Consider the following 13209-nt stretch of genomic DNA (forward strand, 5'->3'; position numbering starts at 1 on the left):
GTACTAGACAGTGCTGCTCTAGGTATCATGTAACACCTATAGGGAGCCATGAAGAATTCAGGATCCATGTCACTCAGTGAATTTGCATTTCACTCAGAAGCAAATAAAAGACTTTATTGTGGTCCTTCAGTCCTTAGTTGAAGTTTGATGATCCTAACTACCTTGCCGATCTGTCTCCTATCATTCTTGCTCTTGACTCTCCATTCAGGGTAGCCTGACCTCCTTGCTACTCCATGGAACACGACGACCATGCTTCTACCTCAGGACCTTTACATATGTATCCCCCTCTGCTCAGACTCCATTCCCCCAGATCTCTGTATTTCATTACCTCACTTCCTGAGGTCTCTGCTCATTTGTTACCTCCCTATTTAAAGTAGGAGTGCACACAGGTGTGTGCACACACACACACACACACACACACACACACACCCTCCCTTGTCCTATCCCACTTACTTCCTTTTAGTTTCTTCTTAGTGCTTACCACAAGCTGTCCTTGCTTTTCTTTTTCTTTATTCTTTTTTTTTTTTGTTGTTGTTGTTGTTGTTGTTGAGTTCCCTTAATGAGGGAACGTCACGAGAGCAAGGATTTTGTGTTATTCACTGTTGGATACCCGTGCCTGGCACTTAGTAGATACTCAATAGACTCTCAAATGATTATTTAAGGTATGAATGTCAGAGCAGCAATTAGGGTAGGTCCAGAGGTAAAAAGTCCAGGATGCCATCAGCCTAAGCAACAGGATCCCTGTCAATACCACGCCAGATTCCTATGTTGTGGTTTGAAGCAAAAGTTTCCTAGTAACAGGATTATTTTGCCTGGCTTTGTTCTCCATAGGAACTCGAGGAGGTGTCTGTGGCAAGACAAGACGGATGGTGCCTGGCACCATCCGAACACCCTCAACCCTGTAGAGTCCATAAAATCACTTGATTCCTTTTTTTCTTTTTTTTAGCCCAACTAAAATAGAATATAATATTTTTAAAACTTTTAGGTAAAGTCAAAACCCAGCCAAAGAATACAGATGGCATAAAACCAATTACTCTAGAACTTGAGCCATGATCCTACGACAACTAGAGTCAAGTTGCAAACTGATTAAATTTGTAAGAGTGAGGCCAGGGTTCCTCTGGCTTCAGCTTTCATCTGTCTCCAGGTCACAGGCTCAGAATATTCCATCTCATTTCCCATTGCCTAGAGTACTCTTGCATATTCTCAACTCAAGAAGAAACTGAAATGCCAACTCTTTTTGTTACAGACTCTTGCTTTCCAGAGACGCCTAGTTTACGATTCCTAATCGAATGCTCTAAGCAGTGTTAACCCCCATTTCTTCCAATCAGTTCCCATTTCCTGGTCCCACCTGGCTTCCAGAGTCATCTCTGTGGGCTGCCCCTGCCCCTGATGGACACAGTGCAGTCCCTCTGGGAGATGGGAAGGAGGCTGAAGGCCCCGTGAATAGGAGAGACTCTTGGGATTGGACACACCACCTGGCAGGAGCCTTCAAACCCCTCTGGGACCTTCCAAAGGGTGGATTAATGTCTGCTTTGGATGAGGTTAGACTTGGGACTGTCCCATCCCATTGCAATTTGCCCAGTACTTTATTAACTTCTGCTTCTGATGAAACAAAAAATTTGTCTCATTCTCTAGCACCTACCTGTCAGGGAGTTTGTGGCTTAGGCTCTACCAGAAGGAAGGGATGGATTACTTAAAAGCACTCTGTCCTCTTCCTCACACTGCCTCTATCCTGCCAACGGTCTGCCCCTCCCCTTCATTTTCCCTTGCCCCTTTGATCAAGCAAGGGCTTCCATATGTACATCCTGGCTCTACTACTTACCTGGTGGTCCTCTGGGAAATTACTTAGCCCAGCTGAGCCTTACTCTCATTTATAAAATGGGGACAATAATGGAAGGTACCTATCTCAGAGGGCCCTGGGGAGGTCATCTGAGAAAACAGGCATGACACCCAGCACCATGCTCTGTAAATGGGAGTCCCTCCTCCCCAGCTGTTGCAGGCTTTGCTCTTTGTCTCTGTGGTACCACTCCTACCCTTTCTGCAGGAATCCTGAGGTCTGGTGGTTTGACCATTCTGAACCTCACTGCCAGCATGGACAGGTGGCCCTACACGGTGACATCAGGGGGAGTTGCCAGGTCACACCTACTCACTCTTCTCTTTCAGGTATTAAGAACAATGTCACTCTGGACCTCCAAGGTATGTCTGTCTTTGCTACCCTGCAAAGGACACTAACACAAAGCAGAGCTCAGAGCAGGGGCTTAAGTCATGAGCCCCTGGGAATGGCTGAGCCCAAACCAGATGCGTCCCCAACCTCCAAGTGATGTGAATCAATAAATTCCCTGTTTTTGGTTTGTTTTGTTTCATTGGTTGTTTGGGTCTTTGTCACCTACAATTGCATAAGACCAAACTGAAATACTGCTTTTCCCTGGCTAGGTCCTTAACTTTGGTAGTTTCATATAAGATTTTCATGAATCTCTGGCTCCCCTGGGTGGCAAAGAGAATAAATTCACATCTCCAGGATTCCTGCTCTCTGCATAAGCATGCTCATTTCTACAATTTATTCACCTCTCTGCTCCTCTAGTCTCAAATGGACTAAGTTCCACTCTCAGCTCACTATTGCTTCGGCAGGGATTTCTTTTTTAATCTGCTTTTCCATTGTGGTGCTTCTGGCACTGCAGCAAGTTAGGTGTCCTGCTGCAAGTGGCCATTTGGCCTGAGTCAGGGGTGCAGCAGGTCATTCTTCCTTCTGAAGCAGCAGACCCCCAAAGCCGCATCTTGATATTAGCAGAAGTTTGTTTTATCCAGCCACAGGAACCAGTTCAGACTCCAACAGACTTTTAGAAGTCCTAGCCATGGGAATCGATAGGAATCGATCCATGATCACTCTGTAGGAGCATGAATTGACTATTTTAAAAACTATAAGCTGATGGGCATTTTCATTATGTAATTTGTAAGAACATATTTAAAAACAGAAGTTTGACTGGGCATGGTGGTGCACACCTGTAATCCCAGCAGCTCAGGTGGCAGAGGAAAGAGGATCACAAGTTCAAAACCAGCCTCAGCAACCTAGTGAGACCCTGAGCAGCTTAGTGAGACACTGTCTCAGAATTAAAAAAAAAAAAAAAAGAAAGAAAGAAAAAAAGGACTGAGGATGTACTTCAGGGTAAAGTGCCCCTGGGTTCAGTCCCCAGTACCAAAGAAACAAACAAAAAGATTATCCATGTTGGTTTATTTGATTATGATTAATTTCGTGAGGAGTCATTGCTACTGCAAAAAAGACCCTTAAAACTCTTACCAACCTTTCAGCACTCAGAGACAACCAGAAACATATCTTTAGCATGTGCCACTCTGTGTTGTGCTTACTAAGTACAAAAGTACTGTTTGTTTCTTATTTCAACCCCTGCACATCGGAACACTAAACTGATTCTCCTAACAGGTATTGTCTCTCTTCTCTGTAGTCAGATACGCTGGCAAAGAAATGGAGTACGCTTCTATCCTACTCACCTCGGCTCCAGTATCACCTACCTTATCCCCCATCCTACACCTTTGGCTCAAGTTGGACTAGGTGTCCTACTTCCATTTCCAACAATGTCCTGTGTGCAGAGCTGTCATTACAACAATTACAGCAAAGAATTATTTGTCGATGGCTGTGTCCCTGCTATTGTCTGAACACGGTTTGTCCCCTCTGAAACTCATGTTGAAATTTAATTTCTCTTTGTGGCAGTGTTGGGAGGTTGGTCTCAGGGGGAAGGTGTTGGGTCATGGGATGGAGACCTTGTGAACACATCGATGCTGTACTTCAGGAGTGAGCAAGTTCTCATTCTTAAGGGATTGGGTTAGTTATCTCGAGAGATTACTGCTCACATTTGTCTTTTCTGCACATGCCCATTTGCCCTTCCAGTTACCACCACAAGCCACAGTAGAATGTGGCCCACGCCAGATGTGGCTACCTGATCTTAAACTTTCTAGCCTCCAAAACTGTGAGCCAAAACCACTTTTCTTTACCTATTACCCAGTTTCAGGTATTCTATCATAGCAACGGAAACAGACTAAGACAGTTCCCAACTAGATTGAGAAGCTTGAGGCACAATCTGTATCTCTCTCTCTCTCTTTTATTTATTTATTTTTTCTTTAAGCTAAGTACCTCCTAGCACAGGATTTGGTCCATAGAAGAAACTCAAAAAGTTTGTTGAATGAATACATGAATTGGAAGTGCAGGGGAAGATTACATAGTATTTGTTGAGAGCTGCTGTCCAGAAGGCTTGTCGCTTATGGTACTGGGGTGAGAATTAAACAAACAAGGGCTGGGGAGATAGCTCAGCTGGTAGAGTGCTTGCCTCACAAGTACAAGGCTCTGAGTTCGATCCCTAGTACCAAAAAAAAAAAAAAAAAAAGAATTAAACAAACAAACGAAAGCCTGAATAAATGACAGGGAGCTGTATGCCAAAGTAGACAAGTGTGTTGAATGAAAGATGGGAGAACCCACATTTTGAGGATGAAAGTGATGGAGCTTAGAGAGTTTAGGCTACTTCCAAGTCACACAGTTAAAGTGAAGAGCTGAGATTTGAACATGGCCCTCTCTGGTCCCTAAACCCTTGGCTTCAGCTATGCCTCCCTATAGTCTTCTTTATTAAACCTCTTTATGTTTCTTGTCCTAGCAGGCAGGCCAAACATTTCTTTGTTACTGTTGATAATGATCTTTGAAACCACTGTGACACTTTCACATAATGGGTTTTCACGGGAGGAATTCCACAAATATTTGTTGCATGAATGGATAAGTGAATAAACTTGGGAAAATTCCAGCACTAAATGAACAAAGGTAAGTCTGTTTAATGCACCATACCATAGTACTCCTTTGGAAGATGTACCAGGACCACGGTTGCAACCCACTATGTGCTATAGCACATTATGGTGAGAGGGTCATAGAATAATGTTGTAGAAATAAAATAAATACAGTTAAACTTTCCAGGACAGTGACACATTTAAAATTTGCAGCATTCAGAATGTTCCTATGAATCTTTCATAAAAGAAAGGAGATATTTTAATGGTTTTTTTTTTTTTTTTTGGTAGTAGAGATTGTATCCAGGGGCTCTTAACCACTGAGCCACATCCCCAGGCCTTTTTATTTTATTTTGTTTTGTTTTATTTTATTTTTAGTTTTGAAACAGGGTCTTGCTAAGTTGTTTAGCTGAGTCTATCCTCAAACTTGCGATCCTCCTGCTTCAGCCTCCCGAGCTATTGGGATTACAGATATGTGCCACCACACTCAACTTCCATTCTAAAATTGGATTCTCTGATTTAGAATTAGTTGCAATGATATTAACACAGATCTGTTTTTAAAATTTGTGAACTCTTGATTACATAAGCAGTCATGCATGTGAGCAAAACACTCTGAAAGATAAATGGTTTCTGATTTCTCCTTGATTCCATAGGTGACCAAGAGATTAGTAGTCAAGACGTTAACACCCGAATCTGCCATTTCTTGTGTTCCCTCTTTGTGGTAGGCATCTTGCTTATTTTGCATTATTTCATTATTGGTCCCTATAACACCAACAGGAAGTGGGATTTCTTATCCATGTTTTACAGATATGATTTCACAAATGGTGGGTAATTTACCCAAGAGAGATTGCAACTGCAGGGCTTCCCACCTGGCTCTGCCTGCTCCAGACACAGTGTCCAGGGTATTACCTGATGAATGTTCCCGTAACATCAAACGTGTAGGCAGGTAAGTCAGGCCCCTAACCTCACCGCAGTTCTTAGAGCTGGTTCCCTTTCAGTACCCTGAAGTCTATTCGTCATGGTGTCCCTGGTACCAGGTGAAGGTCCGCTGCACTGTATGAGCTCCTCTGGGTCCCTCTGCTTGAAAAGTGTGGAGTTGGCTTGTGTCATGGTCTGGATGTGGCGTCAGTGTCTACCTTTTACCCAAAGACTCATGCCAGAGGCTTGGTCCCCAGTGTGGAGGTGATGAGGTGGTGGGAACTTTAAAAATGGGGCCTACAGGAAGATAATTAGGTCATGGGGCGCTACCCCCCTGCATGGATTAATGCTGTTTTGTGGGAATGGATTGGATTTCATGGGACTGGATCAGTTCTAGAGAGGGTAAGTCGTTTTACAGTGAGGCCACCCCATGTCCTTTCTCTTTCCACTTCTCTGCCATGTGTGATCCAGCCAGGGGGCCCCTTGGTAGACACCAGCACCATGCTCTTGGACCTCCAGAATTCTGAGCTAGATTAACCTCTTTTCTTGATGAAACACCCAACCTCAGGTATTTTGATCACAGCAACACAAAATGTATTGATACAACCTGTTGAAAGAAAAATTGTCCAAGTTTAAGGTTAATGGGGACACTTTCATTATGTAATCTATAAAGATGAATTTAAAAGCATAAACATTTGGCCATATTGGTTTTATTTTATTGTGATTAATTTCATGAAAAAAGCCAAGAAGGACCTTGGAATCATCTTGGGAAACCCTAAGCATTCTCAATGTTGCAGGCTCCTCCCCACCATCCCTGCCAAGTGTCCCACCTCCCCTTACCCACAACAGCCGACACACTGTTCTCTGCCCCTGGGGAAGAGTTCTAAATCTGTTCAAGGAGAAATGAGATCCCCAAGGATATGCTATCAGTCATAGCAGTAAGGGTTGGGTTTTCAGTACTTTAGAGGAGCAGAAAAATCCTTTTCTTTCATATCTGCCCCCAAAATGATACACCTGGTTGGTACTTCTCTCTTCTAAAATGTGGCTTGGTAAGCCAAGCCCAGATCCACAGGGAACAGTTTTTTGTGGTTTGTTCACTGCCCTGCAGCTGGTAATGTGAGAAGGCTCGGGTCGCCTTTTGTTGGTCAGGCCTCAGCCCTTGGCAGGGCAAAAAGAAAGCAGATCACTTACGAACCTTGGCAGAGGTAGGCCACGGATTGTATTCTGGGACATTCAGAGATACCACCAAAAGTCAATGACTGATAAAGGATGAAGGGACGAAGGGAGGAAAGAAGAAAGGAAAGGGAAAGTCAGTCTTCCTTCCTTCCTTCCTTCCTTCCGGAAAAGACTCCCCCCCCCCCCCCCCCGCCTTTTCTTCCTTCCTTCCTCTGGGCAAAATCAACAAATAGGCCCTAAAGACTGAGGAACTCAGGAACCTGAGACAGCTGAGAAAAGCAGAGAATGTGGAGTGGTGTCCCTCATCCTTTTAGAAGAGGACAAGCGGGTGGGGTCAGAAGGGAGACACAAAGATTCTCATGTGCCCCGCCAGTCTCAGCATGGTATAGGAGGGGGCACCATAAGAGCCACAAGTCCTTTGGATTTCTTTCCTAGGAATTCTCTAATGTGACCAACTAGAGAGATATTTGGGTGGAATTTACTTAAATTCTCTCTAATCTGAGAGTGGACATTTAAATCTCCACGAATGCTTCTTCATGGGGCCTGGAACAACTGAAAGCACCTATTGTATGAGGTGGCAGTGCTAGTGATGGGAGCAGGTGGCAGAGCGGGGTGGCTGGGGACAGCCTGCCTACACCGGGCATAGTCAAAGCAGAGCACAGAAAGATGCTCAGGGAAGGCACAGAGGCAAGGGACTTTGGGAAGATGGGAGGCAGTAGACTGGTCCCAGATATCTGCCTGGGACTGGAAGAGAGGCAATGGGGGAGAATGGAGACAAGCAAAGGGGAAAGCAGATCAAAGCCGGGGAAAGAAGATCAGGATGCTGTCCTGGCTTTTTGTCTTGGGCTGATCCTCTTTCCTCCCTTCAGAGATAAAGTGGGGGAGCTTATATTGTTAAACTATAAAGAGATAGGTAAATGGTGAACTGCTAAGAGAACACTGGCAAGCAGAAAATTAGGTGGGCTAACATATTACAGATTGATAATACACTTTTTATAAATGAAAAGTGACAACTTACAAATGTCTCCAGCAAAAATAGAATTGTGACTTACATTTCAGAATTTAAATTAGTTTTAATGGCTAGGGTTTAATGGTTAGTTTTAATGGCTAGGGTTTTTGGTTGGCAATGCAGTATCCCTAATCTAAAAAATCCAAAATCTGGAGGTTTTTGAACAATGACACAATGCCACAAGTGGAAAATTTCACACTATGAAACTTTGTTTCATGCATAAAATCATTAAAATTGTATGATTATTTCCAGTCTATGTATATAAGGTATATAAAACATAAATGAATTTTGTGTTTAAATTTGGTTCCCATTCCCAAGACATGTTATATACAAATACTGCAAAAATCTGAAATCTGAAACACTTCCAGTTCCAGGCATTTTGGATAAGAGACATTCAATGTCATCACCTTTCCAAGAGTTAATTTTTTTCTAGGAAGTTGGAGTTATACATCTTCTCTGACGTTTTCCCTTACCTTGTGTTTCCGAGTGAAGAAAGAAGTTGAAAGGCACTTGTAATTATTTTGGAGTGCTTCATCATTCAGAATTGGCAAGAAATTCCCTTTTTGCTGTTTTCCCTTTAGGTCAGGGAATTAAAACAACTTGAATTTGTGGGGCTTCTCATTAGCTGTCTCTCTTTTCCACATTATTCTACTTGTGTACCCATAGATACAAGACTTTGTGATTATATTCATCCTTGACAAGATGTACTTTTGCAATCAGGTAGTCAGCTCTCTCGAAGTGACTAGAAGTAGGAATTTCATTTTACTTGGCATAAGTAAGGTAAGGCAGTCTGACTTGCTTCCCTGGATGAGAGAGCAATCTACAACATCTGTCAACACATTCATCGCCAGGGTTGGTTTGACTGATCTGGCTGGCTGGGGGTCCGGGAGGCCCCTTCCTCCTCTGCTCCACATGTGTCACTCAGAAGCTGCATGCTAGGTTGAAGAGAACCACCTTACCCATAGAGGAGATTGTTCTTTGGTGAAGGCTATACAAAGAGCTTTGCTTCCTTTCTAAATCCTTCAGACAAACTCCCCAAGTCCATTTGTAGGAGAACATAAGGTAGTCAGACTTCCAAGACTCTGACACATCCAAATGAGGTGCTGCATGTAGCAGCCTGCCTTTCTTTAGAAAAAAAGAAAATTATCCTACCAGTCACCCTCCTGAGTGGATGGTTAATTAGTCTGGGGAAGTAACACACCTTGGGTTCCAAGAGTTTGATGCCATCCAACAAAGGCCTCTGTAATGCCGTTCACTCACTAGAGCTCGGACTGCCCAGCTCCAGGATGTATCTGACCCATAGAAAAGTACACCAAAAACTTTAACACTTTGGTGGTTACTTTACCATCAAAATGAAGGTGCTTCCTTTTGACAGGGCAAACCAAAAGACTGTACTCAGATGACTCATCTCTATGTTTAAGGACTTTGAATTTACCGTTATAGTTCGGAATAGAAGAGACACAGGATACTAAGTCTTCCTCCCTTTCCCTTTTTCTCACATGCACTGAAGAAACAAAGAAAAGAAGAATCTATTTCTGGACATGAATTTAGTTCTCAGGGTGGAAAATCAGAGTGTTATGTAGGGCAACAATGATCCTGGTTATCTGAGTACTTTCTTTCTCTATGCTAGAATGGGTAAAGTACCATATAAAGGAAAGAATTTCTTAATTTCTTTAACTGTGCAGTCATTCTAATTATTACGTGGTAAGAAAGGAAGTTAAGGAAAAGAAATGAGGTATGTGTACATTTCTGGAAGAAAAAATTTAAAATCACACAAAATACTTTTCAACCAGTCAAGATTATCTCCTTGGCGTGGGCAGAGCACATTGCACAACAGTGGGCATGTCCTATAGTCCAATGAGAGGCACCTGTCCTTGTTCTTGTATGGGATCTGTATGGGCTGTTGTCTGACTCACTCCAAGTTGGTTTCTCTCCTTACCTTTTGGCCTCTATGGTTCAAACAGGGCTCTACTTTCTCTAAAAACATGTCATGAGCCTACACCCTTTTGTACCACTGGAGCTTAAATGAAAGCTTTGGGAGTGGGAATCCTGAGCCAGAGATAATTTTGTCCCACAGGGCCATTTGGCAATGTCTGGAGACATTTTTGTTTGTTGTAATGGGGGCAGGGGAAAAGCAGGATATTGCTACTGGTATCTAGTGGGTACTGGTTAGGAATGAAATTAAATATCCTACAATGCACAGATCAGCTCACACAACAAAGAATTATCTAGCTCAAGATGTAAACAGTGCCAAGATTGATAAACTCACATTAGAGGAAAGCAGATCAATGTTCCTTTTACTAATAAGTTTATGATAGGTTTTTCATTCAATTATTCAACAAATACTTATTGAGCATCATAATAACACTGTAAAGAAAACAAAACAAAATAACCACTGTCCCCCTGAGCCATATAATCAAAACAAGGAAATAAAACACTGTTCCCCACCAAGATCATTGCAGACTGTGGTGTACATTTGAGAAGAAAATAGGTGGGTAACAATAGACAGAACCTTTAGATAATAATATGGTCAAGGAAGATTTTCCAAAGGAGGTTATTTGTTTGTTTGTTTGTTTACATAAAGAAATGTTATTTATGGTTATTTTCTGTTGGCAGCAAAAACAGAAACCCCAATTCAAGCTGACTTACCCAGTGAGGAAATAGGGTTCATACAACTTAGATCCTGAGATAGGGTCGTTCTCAGGACTGACCAAAATTCTTCGCCCCAGCTATAATTTTCTTAGTTCTATCCACCCTGCAGGTCAGTTTCCTTTCTAAGATGGTAGTAAGTTCATTCAAATGGTTCTGAGCCTCATAACCTCATAAAACAGAGCCTGGAGAAAGAAGGAGATGGAGGGAGGGGGGAGAAAAGAACAATGGAGAAGGGCAGAGAGACAGCCCTCAAGTCCCAGCATTCTAAGTCACAATCCTGAGTCTGATTGGGCAGCTTAGGTCACATGCTCATTTCTGAATAAATGTCTGAGGCCAAGAGAAATAGGATGTGATGATTGGCCTAAGCCAATGTGACCGTCCTTGGTACTGGGGCTGGCACCAGCTTCTCTATCTTAAATAAGAGCAAATTCTGGTATACCTTTGGGAAGAACAATCTGCTTCCTGGGTAAGCATTTAGAAACTTCCTCTATGGGAGGTATGATTTAAACTGAACCTAAAAGGATGTGAAGAAGCTGGCCTTGCTGAGAGCCAGAGGAAGAGCTTTCTAGGCAGTGGAATAAATACAAATACACACACTTTGATTTAGGAGGGAGGCCAGGGTGCCTTCATATGGTGTTTCAGTGGGAAAATGGTTCACAGCAAGTTTGGCATGAATTGTTTCCTATACATTGAGCTTTTATTATCCACGTTTATTATAAAATAGAATAACCCTTGTTAAATCAGAAGGAAAAAAAATTTCATATGTTTTCCCTATATGTTGGCTGCTAGCAGACAGGATAAAAGTCCCCTAATTTTATATCTATCTTGTTATAAGTCTCTGCACCCAGCATGATATCCTTATGCGCTGCTATTTTTAGATGCTCATTCTAATATAAGTTAAAATAAGAACAAAATAGATCTTAGCAGAACCCATTACCTTTCAAAAAGCTAGTTTAAATAAGAAGAAAACAAAAACCCTTTAATAAGCAGATATTGAAAGATGCTCAAATGGACAAGGTTCTACTTATTTGAGCATTCATAATGCACTGGCATTAGAGAGAGGCCATTCAGAACACACCTTTATTTGGAACAAGTTTTATGCTGCTTCTGTAACCCTTCAGTCCCTGCACTATGCTGAACACAGGTATGGACACCAAAGTACTGATTCACACCAAAAGTCAAGGGTCATGTGCACTTTCATATTTACCTATATACCTGTTCCTATCCCATTCTCTTTCTTCCTTCCAAGGAAGCTAGTTGCAGCTTTTAAATTTTTTTAATCTACTGCACATTATTGCTTTGAATGGCATTTTTGTTCTGGATTTTCAACTTTCGATTTTGCATTTTCATTTTATTGTTCTTTGGGAGCCGTCTCTGCTTCCAATTTTGAGAACCTTCTTGTTCTAAAAAATATGTAATAAAACTCAATAACTGCAATGGTGATTTCTAGCAAACAGGACAAACTCACCTTAATTCTGTGTTTACCTCTGGATTCATAATTCCACAATAATGATTTGTGGAGATTGTTTTCACCTGATAAGTTTAAATCTAAAATTTCTGACACTATGACAAAAATTCTGTGTGACAAAAATACAATAAAATTTGTAAAGAAATGAAATATGATAAATAAAAACAAGAATTTTAATTATATAATAAACATGGCAGTTCTTATGACTTTTCATTATTTATCTGTTCTGAAAATAGTTATGGTGAACTGATTAAATACAAGGGAGCTGTAACATGACTATACAACTTAACCCCAAGCAGTGTGAGTTGAGATTGAAATTCTGGTACCAACTTTTCTTGAATAGTATTACTATTCTTAGTACAATTTATCGAATGCTTATTACCATACTAGATATTTTATGTATATTTAATACTTTGAAAATTCCAGCAAAAATAGGCTATTATTTCCACTTTAAAATTTGCCCAGGATCACACAGACAGTAATGCTATAGAATAATGGCGTATGTTTAGTGCTTTGCATATAATTTTGATCATTACATAAACCCTATGAGGTAGAACACAGAAAGGGTTAGTAATTATCTCAAGGTCACAGATCACAAATTAATAAGGACAGCTAGGATTCAAGCCCATGAAGTTCAACTCCAGGAGGGCTGGTACTCTTACAAGCTGTACTTTATATAAAGCATCTTAGCAGTGCGTGCCAGGATTTGAACCTGACCCAAATCAGTCTGGCTGCACTCATCTCTGCAATTTCCTCATATAAAATGTGGGAAGCTAAGCAAAAATAATGTTCAAGGTGCTTTCTGTTCAAAACTGCTACATTTCCATGGACTGTAATATGTTTTCATACACAGATGTTGCGGGGGTAGGATGTCCAGGTTTGGGGGATGCATAAAATCTTTACAGCTAACCATATTTTCGAATTTAAGAATACAACACCCCTGAGATTGTTACTACTATCATGACCATTTAAAAGGTGCATCAAGTGAAACGTTAAGGTTCAGTAACTAAGTTCAGTAACTAACCTAAGTGGCCAACTACCAAAAAGCAGTTTAGTTTACACTAACACTAATAAACTGGGACTCTGTCTTTGCCTCTGACTTAAACTCTCCTTAAGGAGGAACTGCCACAGGCTTGATAGAGTTAAGATTTTTCTAACTTGAGGTCACAAAATCACACACTTATCCAATAATGCGCATTTGAACTAT

The sequence above is a fragment of the Sciurus vulgaris genome (genome assembly GCF_902686455.1).
Source record: "Sciurus vulgaris genome assembly, chromosome: 4".
In the NCBI taxonomy this organism is placed as follows: domain Eukaryota; kingdom Metazoa; phylum Chordata; class Mammalia; order Rodentia; family Sciuridae; genus Sciurus; species Sciurus vulgaris.